Source organism: Elgaria multicarinata, chromosome 4 (genome assembly GCF_023053635.1).
Source record: "Elgaria multicarinata webbii isolate HBS135686 ecotype San Diego chromosome 4, rElgMul1.1.pri, whole genome shotgun sequence".
NCBI lineage: Eukaryota > Metazoa > Chordata > Lepidosauria > Squamata > Anguidae > Elgaria > Elgaria multicarinata.
Genome location: NC_086174.1, coordinates 96,385,896 through 96,403,544, shown reverse-complemented (window position 1 = coordinate 96,403,544; position 17,649 = coordinate 96,385,896).

Genomic DNA, 17,649 nt, shown 5'->3' with positions numbered 1-17,649 from the left:
GCAATTTAGTGGACATCATTATGTAGCACATATGATGCTAGGTTAGGTGTTATCCCCAAAGTCTTTCATGTGCATTGTCCTTACAAAAAATCTCAAAATGCTTGAACACACCAGGAAACAATTCAGAATGCCAGGAGTTGTGTGACATGTTATTTGCCTTCCTTGTTAGAGTATCCCTTTCAAATGTATTGACTGAGCTTTCATGCTGTTGAAGTCAACACCAAACAAACAGGTGTTTTTAATTGGATACCTCTCCAAGTTTCAAGGTTTGTAAGTCATACCTTCAGTGCTGCTGAATAAGTCAGTTGTCTTACGAATGGCAAACTGACAGCATGTAACAATACCATCAAACAAAGCCTGTGTTTGGGACATGGTTTGAGGTTGCTTAAATGTACACTTTTATATTTCCGCAGGTTTCCCCATAAGCTATTTCATAACATTTGTAAACTTCAGTTAATCAAAACTATAGCAAGAGTCATATGTAAGAGAGGATTCAGACAACCGGTTTGACTCTATACAGATTTTATAAGTTTGCCGGGATATGTTGAGTCTTGATCTTACCTCATGTCTTTCAATGGCAAAACAAAGCAACTAGCTATTTCACTCCCACCAAAGATCACTTCATGATGGATTATAAAAACTGTTATCTCACATTACTTTGTGCAAAGTGCTGAAAGAATTTCATACACAATGTACTTCAGTATTCCGCCATTTCATGATATAGATTGCGGAGTGAGGCTGATAGATGGTGACTTGCCTAATAAGTTCATGGCTGATGTGAGATTTGAATAGAACACTTTTGCCTCTCATTCTCTGAATCACTACAATACACTCACTCTGGGTATGGGTGTTTGAGATTCTACTTGTATAGATACAAGTGCTCCTTCAGTTAGAATACCATCTCTTCTTCCTTTGTTGGACATTTAAATGCAATCTTATTTGAATGGCTGAGGCCAACCCTTTTGCACTGTGATTTCCACCAAACTGTAGCCATTATTGGCATTCCACATTATTGGTCTGTGTCCAGTGTTACTTTTTGTTTAAAGCACACCAAAGTTTTGGTCCAGTTTTGTATTCACAAAATATTGATCTGATGCTTCAGACAAAATCAATCACGTCAACTTATTAAAACCAAACAATAATACATTTACAAGCAAAGGAAACTAAATAAATCTATCAAGTCAAATGGGAAAATAAATCAAATAAACAGTCTTTGAAGGAATCATTGGCAAGTCAATTTTTTACAGCTTAATCCTATGCCAGTCCTATGCACATTTACTCATATGTTTTAATTTTGTTGTAAGTCACCTTGAGTCTTTTTTTTAGAAAGGTGTCTAAGAAGCTTTTAAAACTTGATGTTGTGCAGACTTTCTACTGTTACTTTCTACTGTTAGTTTTACCCTACCCTGTGCCTGCTTACCCTACCCTGTACCTGTTTGCATTCTCTTCCCCTCCTTATTGTTTTACTATGATTTTATTAGATTGTAAGCCTATGCGGCAGGGTCTTGCTATTTACTGTTTTACTCTGTACAGCACCATGTACATTGATGGTGCTATATAAATAAATAAATAAATAATAATAATAATAATAATAATAATAATAATATATTTTATTTATTTATTTATTTATTGCATTTTTATACCACCCAATAGCTGAAGCTCTCTGGGAAGTTTGTATGTACAATACTAATTCAAATTGTGATGATGATGATGATCCCCTAAATTCAATGGGATTTATTCCCAAGGTAAGCATAAGAGTCAACATGGTCCAATAAAAGGAAAGGAAAGGAACCTCTCGTGCAAGCACCTGAGTCATTGCTGACTCCTAAAGGGACACCTGCTTTCGCTGACGTTTTCTTGGCAGACTTTGTAGCAGGGTGGTTTGCCATTGCCTTTCAAAGTCGCAGTTACCTTTCCCCCAGCTAGCTGGGTACTCATTTTACATACCTCTGAAGGATGGAAGGATGAGTCGACCTGAGCCGGCTGCCTGAGAACCAACTTCCGCTGGGATCAAACTCAGGCCGTGGGGAGAGTTTTGGCTGCAGTAACTTCCACTTACCACTCTGCGCCACACAAGGCTCTCCAATAAAAAGTACCAAGCAATTTTTGACTGTTGTCATCAACATGTGTGAAAACATGAGGCTATAAGAGATTCTTTGAATAAAATTGAACCTAAATCTTAACATTCAGTATGTTCTCAGAAAATGCCCTCCACCAGTATGGCTAGTAACACCTGGGAGGAGTAACCTGGGTGGAGTTGACTAACCTTCTTAAGCACGGTGGCCCAGATATTTATTTATGTATTTATTTAAGAGTATTTTTATCCCACACCTCAGCCAAAAGGCTCTCGTTGTGGCTTACAATTTATCAATAAAGAAGACAGTCCCTACCCTCAGGCTTACATTCTAAAAAAGACATGACAAACAAGGAAAAGGGGATGGGGAGGGAAGAGGGAGAAAATAAAAAGAAATTAAGGAGGCTGGTGGGAAGGCCTTGCTCTGTCCTCTCATCTCCCAATGAAGGGGCAAACCAACAGCTCCTTCTTCTTCCCCACAGGGTGAAGATGTTAGCCCGGGGGGGGGGTGTCCAACTGAAGCAGGCTCCGATGGTCCCTGCCTACTCCAGTCTCCCTCACATCTTCTTCCCCACCAAATTGATTCCCCCCACGTTTGGTTTAACCAAAGAAAAAGTTGTTGGGAGATCTGATTACAGTAGTGTCATGTCTAGTTTGACTCCCAAACTTCTTTAGCAGTCCACATCATCTTGTTTGATTATTACTTTCAATCACAATCTTTACCTGGAGGTTGAAATGTGATGATAGAAATATTACCCTGTCAGTCTTAGTAGACTTCTGAGTGGATTTTGATATCATCTTCTGTCATCGTATTGCGTACAAATTTGGTAGAGTTGTGTGGCTAATTACTTGCTAATTCCAGAAAGGTTATTCATGTATACTTTGGGAGCTGTCCTGAGGTGCTCTGCAGGGAACTGTTTTATTTCCATTGCTATTCAATATTGATGTGCAGTCTGCATAGTTTTCAGCCTACTTAACAAAATGCAGCTTACCAACCAGGCATTTGCTTAAGAGAGAGGGAGAGGGAGAGTAATCAAGCATCTGCAGTAGGGATGTACAAAAGTTTAGTTTCTGTTACCAAATCAGGTGAACATGTCGTTTTCACAAACCAGAACACGAAAGAATGCATTTCTCAGGAATCCTCCCTCCACAATTTTCAGTATTTCTAAAAATGTGCACCTGCACAAATGCATATTCCCCACCCACTCCAAATAGATTTTTTCATGCTTTAGCTTATGGGTGGAAATGCATAGTTTTCTATTGGGAAAGTGCATGCTTTTTTCTTTTTTTAAAAATGGCATTTTTCTCGGAAACATGGAGATGAACCAAACTTCAAGGAGGAATTTGGAGAACCTCAATAAGCTCAGACATTGCATGTTCACCTACCTCTCTCTGTTGGCATCACTGATGGACTGCAATGACCAGCATGGACAATCACAGGTTGTATGGTCCTGATTTATACAAAGCTGCAGGTAGAGACATGATCAATGTTTTGGAATGAATAGTACCAGAAGCATGGAGTATAATGGGATGAACTTCTGGTACTATAATAGTACCAGAAGCATGGAGTATAATGGGAGCAAGAACTACATACAAACAGAAGTGAGTTAAACTGGCTAAAACTTCATGGATTATAGCTCATTGTGTTTGGTGTAGCATAGAGCAAGGATCCAAGTGAGTTTGGCTGAGGAGAAACCCCTCCCCTGGGTATCAGTCTTATGGATCTGGCCCAGTACATCTGGAATGAAATGTTGTGATGAAACTATAGAACATATAAAGGAAGCTGATGAATTCTGATAGTTGCCTGATTATTTTGGGGGGATTTAATGGCTGGTGTTCTTGACTGGTCACCCTTTGGTGTGTAGAAATGACTTGGGCAGTTGTCAATATCACCCCAACCACCCATGCAGTTCACACCTGAGCTGAGGACAATGATGGCTAGAATGGAGATGGATGAACATACACGATGAGTCTGACTGAACACAAGTTCAAGCTCAGTATCAAGTCTATCCTGTGTTAGTGAAGGTAATAAAGAAATCATTTTTGCCCACCTCCTTTTCCATACTTCAATGGAGCTTTTCCCAGTTGTTCAAAACCTTTTACACTCCAGTCTAAGAGAACATAACCTCAGTAGCACACTGTGACATGTTGGCAAGACTGTTTAAGGATAAAATTGTTCACATCCACCATGACTTGGACTACACCATTGGGGCAATATCGTCAATGGCATATGGGTCAGTTTTGTTGTAAGATTTCCAGCTATTAACAAGGTACTCAGGCAAGAGCAGCTGACCACTTGACATATGTCCATCGTACCTTATTTAATCTAGCAGAGAATGAATTCCCAGATGGTTGTAAATGCCCCTTTAAGAGAGGGACTAGTGATGGACTGATTCCAGTTACACTTGGATGAAACTGATTCTTTTTTCATCCATTTCCATCAGAGAGAGAGAGAGGGAGAGAGAGAGAGAGAGAGAGAGAGAGAGAGAGAGAGAGAGAGAGAGAGAGAGAGAGAGAGCCAAGAAACTCTGCCCCTTCAATCAAGTGAAAGTTCATTTTCAAGTCAGCACTACTTCTGATGCTCTACCTGCAATCCAGGTGACTACAGCTAAGTGGCTGGTGATGGTTACAGAGAACCTAACTATGGGTTGTATTGAATGTTAGTCTAAGATAACTCCCATTCATTTCAATTGGCCTACTCTAAGTAGGACTAGCATTGGATACAACCAATAGGCACTCATATGCAAGATTAAATTTCATCCTAGTTTTACGGGGGGGAAATGGTAGGAAGGGAATACAATGACGATCTTCAGATTAAAAGCTACATACCACCCAGTGTCTTCTTGGCATTACTCTCACCTACTGCATCAGTGTTTTTGGATAAAAAAATATGCTAAGCCTCTTTAAAACTGCTTTTTTTTAAGAACAGAAGGAAAACTTCTAAAGAACTGCACATAGCTCTGAAGCTAAGGTCTACACACCTGAGATTTTGAAGAAATAAAAATTACACTATATTTCTTTTATTAAAATAGTATTTTCAGCCTATTTCCCTAGATACCTGCTGTGAAGACTTGAAGCTCAAGATAAATGGCAGCAGTTTATTTTTGAAGCTTTATGTTGTGCTTCTTCTATAAATTAAAATGTAATCGTGCATTATAAGTTTATTGGGCCATTGCAAACCATGGAACAAATGCATTGGATTATTTTACTTCTGATTTTTTTTTTTTTACCAATGCAAGCAAAAGCTATATCAGGCTATAGATCTCTCCGGTGGCTGCAGCAAGCATAAACAATTTAAAGTAAAACAAACCTAGCGTATTTGAGATATAAGAAGTGGAAATTGGAAACAAAAGATACAGTAATCCAATATGTACCCCTTGCCTAGAGGCAGTGGTCTTTTTTGGCATAGAAAAATCAATAACATCTCACAGTTCTCCAGCTGTAGCAAGACTTTAACTATTGGAGAATGTTTTCCAAGAAAGAAATGCCTCAAAGACATTTCATTCCTGGAGGTGTGCTTGAGTTTTGCTCATTAAGGGCTATATTTTGCAGGCTTCATCACCCCAATTCAAGTAAGTTAGTCCAGAGGAAAGAAGCTTCTCAAAGTAGCAAGGGAGACCTTTTCCTGTACTTTAACCTCTTCTGACACAAGTGAGAAAAGCAATTTCTTTGTGTGCTTTTGAAAAGAGGGACACCTTTCTACCCTTAGTGGAACATAATAATATGTCCACATAAAACAATATGCTTTAAATTGGTCATACTCTGCTGGTCTCCACAAAACCTGTATCTCTAAGGAAAGACTTCAAGATCCAGCACAGTCTCTGCTTTTCACTGTCCCTGCACTAAGAGTGTCATAAGATGGGGGGGGGAAGGAATCATGTTTCTTTACCATCACTTTCCCCCCTGCTTCTGTCCCACGATGCTTCCTCTTTCTTCCTCTTTGTTCAAACAGTGACCAAGTGGCCCATTCAGTGGCCGTTTCTATTCTGCTGCTTTTCCTGCAGGAAATGGTGACACATTTTTCTTTCCCCCCCCCCAATTGGATTTACCAGGGTCTATTTGTTGCTGAAAAAAGACCAGAAGGAGTGGGAGACATACGGGAGGCAGACAACATAATCAAAAGGACCCTTGAAAAACCGTAAGAGGGCAGTAACAACAAGCATGTGATAAAACAGTCATCTGATGAAGCTCTAAGCAAGAAGCCATTGGACATGGGAAGTAGAATGCCAGTACAGCTCAGCAATGTTTCTGGGTCCCAGTGCAACCCCATTTAACCAGGGGTCTACAATTTTTAGATTTGCTTTTCTGGCCAAGCCAACGCTTCAGTTATCACCCCCAGTCAAGCCTTTCTCTTGGCATCACATGAGGGATGGACAAGGAAGGGAGCATGCACTGCTGGGCACCACTTCCTGAAGGTGTCATGAGTTCCCTTCTTCCCTGCCAGCCCTTCTTGCTCAATAGCTGCTGATTTGACTCTTTCCACTAGTGCTCTTCCCCCCTAAACCATTCTTATTCAATTTGACTGAAAAGAAATTGCTTTTGAAAAGAAAATAAACAGTGAAGAAAATTTCAGAGAAGTTCTTAGAAGTTGGGTTTGCGTTTCTTGTGCTTATCTTATGTAAGAGGTGGCTGAGGAGTGTAACAGGTGTCCCTTTTTCATTGTACAATCATCTCTCTGGTGGCCTGTAGCCTCCTCAGCTTTCCACTCGTCAATTAAAGCCCAGGGAAGGCACCATGAGGTAATTGCTCCTAAAAGGCTTTTTCAGATCAGAAACTGAATAGTTTTTGGTTTAGTATTAGCTCTACCTTTTCGCTGGAGCTGGACACAACACTGCCCCCTCATACTTCCATTGTGGTGGATCAGACTGGAGGTCTTCCAACACAATTGATGCTGCTGCCACTTACAGTTTCAGCAACCCACCTCCAAAAAAGAAACCCCTAAGGGAAAAAAGGAAAGAAGCTATGCTACAACCCTTGACAGTGGTGAGCACTTGGAAAAAAATGGATGCAACCTCTCCCCCGCTCCATGCACACACACATATTTTTCTGCCCACAGATAGGTTGAAGAGATTATCAAGAGGCCATTTGTGCACAGTTCTACTTTGGACACCTTGGCCATGCAGCTCCAAATAATTCCCAGCCTTCTTCTCATAGTATAGGAGGTGATTGGATTGCCCACAATATCTGGAGGCTATATGTGTCCACTCCCTACCCTCAGCCCATACATCTTATATGTTGAGTCTGTTCAGACAACATACTAAGCCATGGTTAGCCCACTAACCCTTTTGCATCAAATGGTTAGTGAGCATGTTTAAACCATGGTTATGTAGACACCGCCCCATTCAGAAGACACCTTAAACCATGGCTTTAACCACAGTGGTTAAACCTGAAAGCCAGGCTGTGTTCAGAATACACCTTAAACCACATCTTTAACCATGGTGAATAAAGCAAAAAGCCTTATTCACTGTGGTCAAAGCCATGGTTTAAGGTGTCTTCTGAACATGGCCTGGCTTTCTGGCTTAACCAGCATGGTTAAAGCCATTGTTTAAGGTGTCTTCTGAATGGGCCCACTATGGTTAAGAATGGTTCACATGACCCCTGCGGGATCGCCTTCTCCCGTACAATCTGTCCCGCACACTCAGGTCTTCTGGGAAAAATCTACTTCAGCTAGCAAAAACTAAATTAACAACTGTTACCCAGAGGACCTTCTCTTCCGCTGCTCCCAGACTGTGGAATGGCCTGCCAGAGGAGACTCATCAACTTTACAGTCTGCTAGCATTCAAGAAAGCTATAAAGACTGATCTCTTCCAGCAGGCCTATCCAGTGGAATTTTAAGATGTTTTTAAAATGTTTTTAGGATGTTTTTTAGGATGTTTTTAACAATGTATATTATGTTTTGAGTATTATGCATTTTATTGTTTATTGTTGTTAGAAATAAAATTATTATTATTATTATTATTATTATTATTATTATTATTATTATTATTATTATTATGTTTAGCTCAAAATGTGTAACCACCATGGCTTGGTGTGTTGTCTGAACAGGGTCATTGTATTGTTTTGTATAGATTGTTATCCACTCTGGCCTTCTAGTGAGGAAAGGCAGGATATAAATAAAATAACATATATGTGTGAAACACAATGTTTCAGCTTTAGCATTCATTTTAAGCTGTGAATTTGCTTCTCTTTCCTTAATTTTGTTTTCAAACACAGAAAATATTTTTAATCATTGCAGTAAAAACCAAACAGTTTATTAACACTAAAAAGCATTAGCAGAATGTTCATTGTATTCTTTTAAAGCTCTAGCAGCAAATTATAAAAGCTGTACTTGACAAAGGATCTTGGAAAGGTTAACAAAACACATTTTTCCCTCAGAGGTGGGCCAAAACTATGTAAATCTTTCCCTTGTTTCTTTACTGAATAATTGTGTTGAAGATTAACACCATGGATACTAGAGTGTTGGAACATTAACTAATCTTTGAGTAACACAGCTAGGAAGCTTTTCAATGTGGTGGAACTAAGTATATTTTCTTCTAATGTTGGAGAGTTTCCAGACTGGACAAAAATCCTTTCTTGCTATTCAGAAACAGAGACCATTCAACATCAGAAAGAACAGTCATCTTCAGCAGTCAATGTTTACAGAGGATCTTTATTATTTGGAATTGATAAGTTTGCAGTTTTCTCTTTGGATCTGTGGGTTTGCAATTCTCTGTTTCCTCTGATTTTATTGTTTGTTGTTGGTTTACATGGAAGGATTTAAGGAAACCCATATATGAATGTGGTTGATTGCATGTGCCCATGATGACAGACCAAGGTTTCTCACTTATCCTATACATCTTCACTCTCTTTTCACTCCCATTTTGCTCCTCCCTTAGTATGAGTGGGTAAAACTAGCCAGGAATCAATAGTTAATTGTGAAATCTAAACCTTGGTTTGTTGCTCCAAAACATGGTAGTCTTTGGGCTCATCTACACCAAGCAGGATATTCCACTATGAAAGTGGTATATAAAAGGCAGGAGCCACACTACTGCTTTATAGCTGTCATGTCTAGCCCACTCCCCTGTTTTGGAAGAAGGTGTTTCAGGTAATCAATCAGAATCAGAATCTGAAGTAGAGGAGTCATCCCCACCCCAGACACAGACCAGCCTGTACCAGTGGGGGACAGAGCTCTCACACTTTCTCCTTCAACTGGTCGTCATCTCTCTCCAGAGCTTATCTTGTCAAGGGCAAATACAGAGGGAGTGGGGAGCCAACTTCTGAAGGAGAGTGCGCTGACAGGCTAGTTGACCCTAGAGTGTACTGCAGGCTAAAACGCATGGAGTGGAAGGAAGGCAAGAGAAAATCAGCCCGGCTCGCATCACATCTGAAGCCGCCTCAGAACTAGCCTCTCTGAAGTTAAGGCATTTTGGGGAAAGGCTTTCCGTTCTCCTTGAAACGACAATTGTCTTGCTTAGTTTGCATAGTTTTGCCTAGGGAGAAGTTTCCAAGAGATTAGACCCTCTTCAAGTTGGAAGAGATGTTTATTGCTTAAATAAAGCTTTGTGGATTACTTAGCAGGCCTTGTTTTTTGTCTCCGAAGAAGGCAGGAGTTTTTTTTAAAGAAACACGACAACAGCAGTATTTAAGTGCACTGACAACTGTTGGGACCCATTTGCACATATCATATACTGCTTTCATACAGCATTGATTATGCTATATCCTGCTTGGTGTAGATGTGTCATGGGCCCCAATAGTTGTTGGTGCACTTCACTAACACTATAAAGCAGTAATGTAGATCCTGCAGTGCACTTCAATACCGCTATAACGCAATGGTGTGGCTCCTGCCTTTTATATACCACTTTCATACCGCTTTCATAGTGGAATATCCTGCGTGGTGTAGATGAGCCCTTTGTAAGCCAACAATAATCCTTAGGTATGGAAAGCCACTGAGAAGTCCAGGAGAAGCACCAGGATTAAACTTCCCCTGTCTAACCTACTGTAAAGACCTTCTATCAGAGCTACAAAAGTTGTTTCCATCCTAGAGCCAGATTAATATGAGCCTATATAATCAATTTCAGTCAAATGGAGTTCTGTGGCACTATGGAATGACTTACTTATAAGGTAACACACTCAGGATTGTGCTGCACCTTTCTAAACATATAAATATACTAATAATGTAACAAGCATCTTATCATCTGATCTGTGAAACCTACATGGTGCTCAGTCACTTTCAACAAGAGATACACGCAGCCTCTGTTGAATTCCCCGTCCTGCATGAAAAGCAGGAGAAGTCATTGTTTAAATTAACAAATTGCCAATAAATAACTGCTAGCTGTGGGTATTCACATGTGAACATCTCCTCATGCAAACACTGATTTCCTTGTACCTGGAATAATGAATAAAGGGAAGCTATTAAAGATGACATTTCACAAATTATGCCTTTAAATAAACGGTCTCAGCGACAGCGACATGCAGAGACATTGACTGGATCATTGCTTCTAGTTCTAATCTCAGCTATCAGGAGTCAGAAGATGTATGTGCAGAATAGATTGTTGTTGATAAAAGCTTTCAAATTATTTGGATTTTGCTGCAGGTTACATGTTTCTCTCTCTGATCATTTGGAACTGATTGAATGGTCTATTAGAGAAGAATCATTTATTTCATATAATTTGCAGAACAGTAGTTCATACCTTCACTACACATCTGTATTTTCAGCTGTCCCATTAGCATGTGCATTTCACTGTTATTACTTACCAGAGGTGACCGAAAATGGGCTCCCCACTTCCCCAGCCCCATTTGCAGTGAAAGTGGGAGGGACATTTCAACTGTTTGGGGAGAGAGGAGTTCACGTTACCAGCTGGGAGAGACATATTTGAGCTCTCATGCTGGCCCCCTCCAAATATTCATTTCCCTGAATGATTACTGCTGATGGATTTCTTTGAGGGTGTGGGGGTGAAAGGAAGCTAGTAGAAATAAATAAATAGTGAACACAGTTGGAGAAAAACAGTACAAGGGAGCTGGGCATAAACATGCACCCAGTCTACTGCCCCACATTGCTTTCACCATTGCTTCAAGGCTTTCTTGTTCTACACCTGCAGCCCTTTGGGGAGTAGGGAGGGACAATCACAGAAGCCCTTTCTACACCTAAGGCTTATCCCAGGAAAATGGAGGGATGCACAGGAACGATCCAGGGACGATTCTGGGGGGGAAGGCAGGTGTAGAAACAACCAGAGTTTTCCACTTCTGGGATCATCCCTCAGGGGCCTCAAACCAGTGAGTTGTCCCAGAAGTAAAGAGGGACGTTCCAGGGTGACAATTTTTTTTTAAAAAAAGAGGAGACATTTGCGCAATTGTGTAGGTGCGATCCTGCATGAAGGAACGATTTTTTAAAAAACACACGCACACCAAACTCAGTGCTGGAAGACACTGAGTGCCATCCCAAAGATGGCAAAAATGTTCTCCTCCCTCACCCCAATGTCCACGGACTCACCCCACACAGCTCTGTGCCCTGCTACTCATGGGGAAGAGGGGGGACCCAGGGAGGGAGAGCCACACTGCCCCAGAGCTCAGGATGGTCCCAATACAGTGGGGGATGGGGATGGGGGGAAAGCAGTCCCAGCTATCCTGGGACAACTGAGTGCTTGTCCCCAGTTCACCCCATGATCACCTGTGTGTCATTTGGATGTGCAGGGATGACCTCGTGACCACCCCAGGATAAATGGCAGGTGTAGACAAGCCCCTAATTTAGTGCTTTATTTCAGGAAGAGTTTAAGGTTTTATCACCACCTTAAAGGAGATGGCTATCTTGTCAGTCAAGTGTGTTTCCCTAAGTTTTTCCAGCTCTAATTTAAATGTTATATAGCACCTTATCTCCATCACATTTCACATATGGTTCAGTAATTTCAATTTATTACAGCATCACATTGGTAACACTATAGCCACGGTTGAGGAGGCAGTTCTTTTATAAGCCTCTGTTTTTATACACTCAAGTTTCTAAGGACTCAGGAGGGAGGAAATTACCCCTTGAGCTGAAATGTGTTATACATACTCCATGCCTGAAGATGGCTAAAATCACGTTTTGTTTAGGTTTTAAATTACTCCAGCACAAGAAATCATTTTTAATTTCATTACAGGCCCTTTTCATTACCCCATACTAAGTGAAAACATTTCTTTTTTCTTGATAAATACAAATGTCACAGGGTTTATTTCTCTTCTTTTTTAAAAGATTCCACTTAAAATATTAGCACTGCTTAATTCGTTTAAAGTACGGTTTAAGGGAAGCTTATAACATTTTTGAATGAAGTGAAATGGTAGAATATTCTTAACATTTAGAACTCTAAAACAATATAATTTAAAGTAAGGTGTAAGTCCTTAATTTCCCTGAGTGGGCACTAACTAATAGATCTTTTCTAAGCAAATAATAGTGAGTTCATTGGATTAATGCAGTATAAGTATTTCATTTTCCTGAGTAGATATATTCTGAGAGCATTTACTTAAATGGGGATTTCTCTACCTTTTTCTAACCCTGATACATATTCATCTCAATCTAGGAGATAGATGCTTTCCTTAGACACACATGGGCTATGGTAGCACTCTTGCTGTCAACTTTAGGGTGACCAGACATCAGGATTTGCCCAATTTTGTCTGGGTTTTTGCTGTCTTCTGGGAGTTTGGCAGATTTGAGATAAGGTTTAGGAGCCTCCAGGGTCCACCCTTCAGTTCTAAGGATTTGCATTGTGAGGGGACAGACTACATTTTCAATGATGCCCAGCAGTGTGTGTCAGGCAGGCATGGGAAAGGAGGAGAATGTTTGAGGCATCTTTAAGGGGAGAGGGTGTCTGCACTTCCGCCACACTAAAAGGGGAGTGTTGATGGTGTATATTTGGTGGAGTCTTCTGTGATTATACAGTATGGATAAGATCAAACTGCTGGACCTTCAAAAATGGATAAGATCTAACTGCTTAGCACAGACAAAGCACATATAGAGCCTTCTGTCTTGCCAAATACCACTACAGCAGCCATTTTATGGCAATGGCAGATCCTCCTTGGTTCTCATTCCAATAGGAAAGCCTCTTGCCTAGGCCACCCATTGCAAGTAGATTACCCCAGCTTGGAGGGCACAAGCTAAGTTGGCAGTCTTGCTGAACTGGGGCTTCTGAAGTTCTCCCCAGTCCTACAGTATTCTCTGTGTCCTATATTTACCAAACCATATCCTGGAGACTCGCAGACTCATCAGGTGGGGGCAGGAAATCATGTTTCCCTACCATCGCGTTGCCGCCTGCTTCAAGTCCCACAACAGGGATGAGCAGCTTCCTCTTTCTTCACATGAGGAAGAAAGAGGAAGCAAACAATGAGAATGTGGCCCATTCAGTTTTTATCATGCAACGTCTGCACACAGCAGGAAACGGCCACAAGTTTCATTATAGCCACATACAAAAAAATCTGAAAAAAGAGCAGAAGGAGCGGGAGATGCACAGGAGGAACACTGTGACATCAAAATGTCCTGCGAAGAACCGTGAGCGGCCAGTCACAAGCGTGCCATAAAATGCTCAAAATTAGGCAAAACTAAACAGTGCAGCTGTGAAGGTGCCTCTGTGTTCTGCACTAGAAACGGAAAACTGTATGCAGCTGATACGCCTTCTCCTTCCCAGGCTATAGTCTGGTGGGTAATAAAGTTCATTATTTCTCCCAACTAGAATGAACTGAAGGCATGAACTGAAGTATAAATGAAAGGGTAACTAAGATGTTTTATTTCATCATAAGATTTGCAATGGGAAAGTGATCAACTTAACTCCAACCAAGTGTAGGCAACTTGGCAATACTACTCTGGCTCAATACGTGAACCAAGAGGTGTTGATCTGTGTGGTTCATCACCTTGCTCAACCTAAAGACAAGTTAAGGAGACCAAGGAGACCTGTCCTATACCTCCTGGACTGTGTTTAATGTGGTGACCCTACAAAGCTCACTGTCAGCCACCTTCTCAAACTGGTCAGCAATGACACACATACCCATGCACTTCAGGGTGTTTACCAATTAAACCACTTGGTGCCTGCAGTTGTGACTAACAAGAAATCCAGAAAGTTAGTCAAATTGACCTGCACCCAGCCCATGAAGATGCAGTATGCAGGAAGGAGATTAAGAAGGGTGGACTCCAACCTAAAAAAATCCCTACTCTCCCACAGAGGTAGCTAGCTGATATCATACTGACCTTGGGTGTTATTGCACTGGTGAGGAAAAGGCCAAGTGGAGGTAGGAGATCCCTTATAAAGACAACCACCTAATTCACTGGGGCTGAGCAGCTGATGTCATGATGTCAAAGACCCTGTCATGTGATCTCCTATTCTGCCTTCAATGAGGAGAGGCTGTTCTCATTCTAAAATGGTGGGATGAAATTCAGCTGTGAGTGGTGTGTTGACTAGGCTTGCACATCTTGGCCTGAACAACATAGTATCATGTCCTTTATCAGTATGATAACATCTTGTAAACATTCACACCACACTACAAATACTCGACATTCTACCAATCATGTAATCCTTGATACACAGAAGGATTTGTATTTGTAGCAAACACCAAAATACCACTTAATGGCATAGGCTTTCCAGAAATATAGTCTTGTATACCCTTTATGACAGTAAAATGCACACCAACACACACTGTGATTACAAAAACACATTTTGCTATTGATTAGTCAATCTCATTTAATTATATTCTATCATTGTTTGTTTCTCTACTTTCCGAATCAACACACTTAATACTTCTTTTAAAATATATTTTTTTAAAAAATGAGTCAGTTATCATAAGATCAATTTATTACTGTTTTATGTCTACTTCATTTCTGGCTTGGAGCTATTTTAGTATAATTAATTCAGCAAATGAATGTAAACAGAAAGCACTAATTGTACTGGGCTTTTTTTTTTTCAACACGCTTATCATCCAGCAAATTATGATTACTATATTCAGTTGTGAAGCATTTAATTAAAGATAAAATAGTTAAGCCAATTTTGATAGATTAGAATCTCAAGCTTTCACAGTCCCCTTCCTTGTTAACTCACCTGTTGTTTATGAGCAAGTCCACATGTTTGGTGGTGGTGGAGGGCATTAACCAGCTTCAATCATGGTATGAGGCCTGCCTTTGTAACAGATGAACCTTCTGAAACTGGGGTTCAAGTCCTAGGAAGGGGACATGACCCATATAAGGTAAAGGAGCTTTTTGCCAGGGAGAAATCAGGACAGAGATGGTCAAAAACTGCAATGGTACTTTCAAAGGAGCAAACTTGAGTAGCCCAGGCCAAAACAGACATGGCTTTAAATTTGTATCTAGCAAATCTGTATTTTATTTCCATTTTTACTCTAGAGGCCAATATTGATCATAAAAGCCACCCTACCCTCAACACCAGGGTCTAATTGGCCTATTCATTAGTCCAGGAGGTACAATTCACATTGGAATTCACAAAGTTCAAATTCCACTGTACACAGAACAGTTACCTCTCCACTCAGACACAGGCAGGAGTGCATATTGGGAGAAATGCACACAAAAATATGTACTTATTTTCATATTAACTTTTGGGGTGGGGGGTGAAGGAAGCATCCAATAATGATGCAGATCTAATTACACTGCACTAGTGTAAGTCAAAGTTAATGCAACATTATTAGTACTTATTGGTACAAAGGGGGAAAGTAGCAACTTAAATTTGCGGCAGCAAATCGATACTTTTTCCCTTCGTCATAGCAAACAGTAATGACTTTTCCCCCCCTTTTCTTTTCTTTGTATCTTCTTATCTGGTTGTTTTGCTGTAAACTTGTATTTAGTATATTTTTTGAATATTATTGTGATGTTGTTGATTAGTATATTGTTAAATATTGTTGTATTTCTAATTTGTGTAAACCGCCCAGAGAGCTTCGGCTATTGGGTGGTATAAAAACGCAATAAATGAATGAATGAATGTTACATTATTGTTGGTTTACACTAGTACAATATCATTAGTGCTGTGCCGTCATTGGATTCTACCCATGATTCGTAAATTAACGTGGAAACAGGATATAAGTGGAAATCTGGAAAACTGAATGAAAGCGAACTTGACAGATTTGCTGATTGCTTCAAGAGGCAGATATACTAAATATATACTGAAATATATATAGTAAATATAAATATAAATATATAGTATATACATTTCCCCTGGCAACAGCCTATAATATCATCCATACAAAGCAGGACCAAGAGTACTGCATGAGGAGCCCTAATGTTGTGGGACATCACAGGTTTCACATGTAAGAGGTCCCAGGTTCAAACCCTAAATGTGTTTTTCCATCAGAAAAGGCCCAGCGAAAGCAAATTTGAAAAAAGAAAAAAAACAATGTCAGAACCTCACTCACAGCTTATTGCCTGGCTGTAACATGTTCCAAGCCCCATCTCATCCTGCCATGCCTCAATCCATTGGCTTGCATATACAAGCCTGCTGGTTATTGTCCCTGTAAATCTAATTATCCATACCCTCGCTCCAATCCGTGGCAACTGACTGCATTGCACCAGTAGCAACAAAGATTCTTGTGAGCTGTTAGGAGACTGTTGCTGCCTTATACTTACTGGAGTTCAAGTGATCGAAGGGTGGATAAGTTGAAGACACTCAACCCCAGTAGCAGAAAACTCTCAGAGCCTCTCTGCCATTAAAAATCATATCTCCGAGATCAGCAAGAATGAGGCTGGCAGCAAGGGATACCTTTCTGCTCATCCATGTTAACAAAGTACCACTAGCAGTAACAAAATAAAAGCTTTTATTCAGGAGCATCAGTAGCTGGTGGCTATTAGGAGGAGGGCTTTCTCCGCTGTGACACCCCGGCTGTGGAATGAGCTCCCCGGAGAGGTCCACCTGGTGCCTACACTGTACTCCTTTCATCGCCAGCTGAAGACCTTTTTATTCTCTCAGTATTTTAACACTTAATTTTAACTTAAATTTAAATTTTACTGTTCTAACTCTGTATTTTAATCTTATATCAATTTTTGCTGTGTGGTTTTATCCTGATTGTGCTTCTTATACTGTATTTTGTATTTGTGTTCTTAAACTGTTGGTTGTTTTATTATGGTTTTAATTTTTGTGACCCGCCCATAGAGCTTCGGCTATTGGGTGGTATAAAAATGTAATAAATAAATAAATAAAATAAAGTAAAATGGTCTGGCTTATGGAAGACTTATTTATGGTTAGAGAAATAAATTTGCCAGCTGTCTTGTCCCAACTGAGCTTCTATGGCACTGAAAACTGGAAGGCCTGACAGCAGAGTAGAAGGTATCATATGCCCAATTGCTCCATCCCCTGCCCATATTATGAGTATGGATTCTCCAGCTATATGAAGTCATAGTGAGGAGCTGCTGCACACAGTTGTACAACACAATGCTCAGCGGGGTTTGTTACAAAAATTGACCGAGAGAGAGGCCTGACTTCCTAGATGCTCTTCTGGTGCCCTTGCCTTAGGGCTCATCTTCACAAAGCAGGATATTCCACTATGAAAGAGGTATGAAAGTGGTATATAAAAGGCAGGAGCCACACTAGTGCTTTATAGTGGTACTGAAGTGCGCTGACAACCATTGGGACCCATTGGGA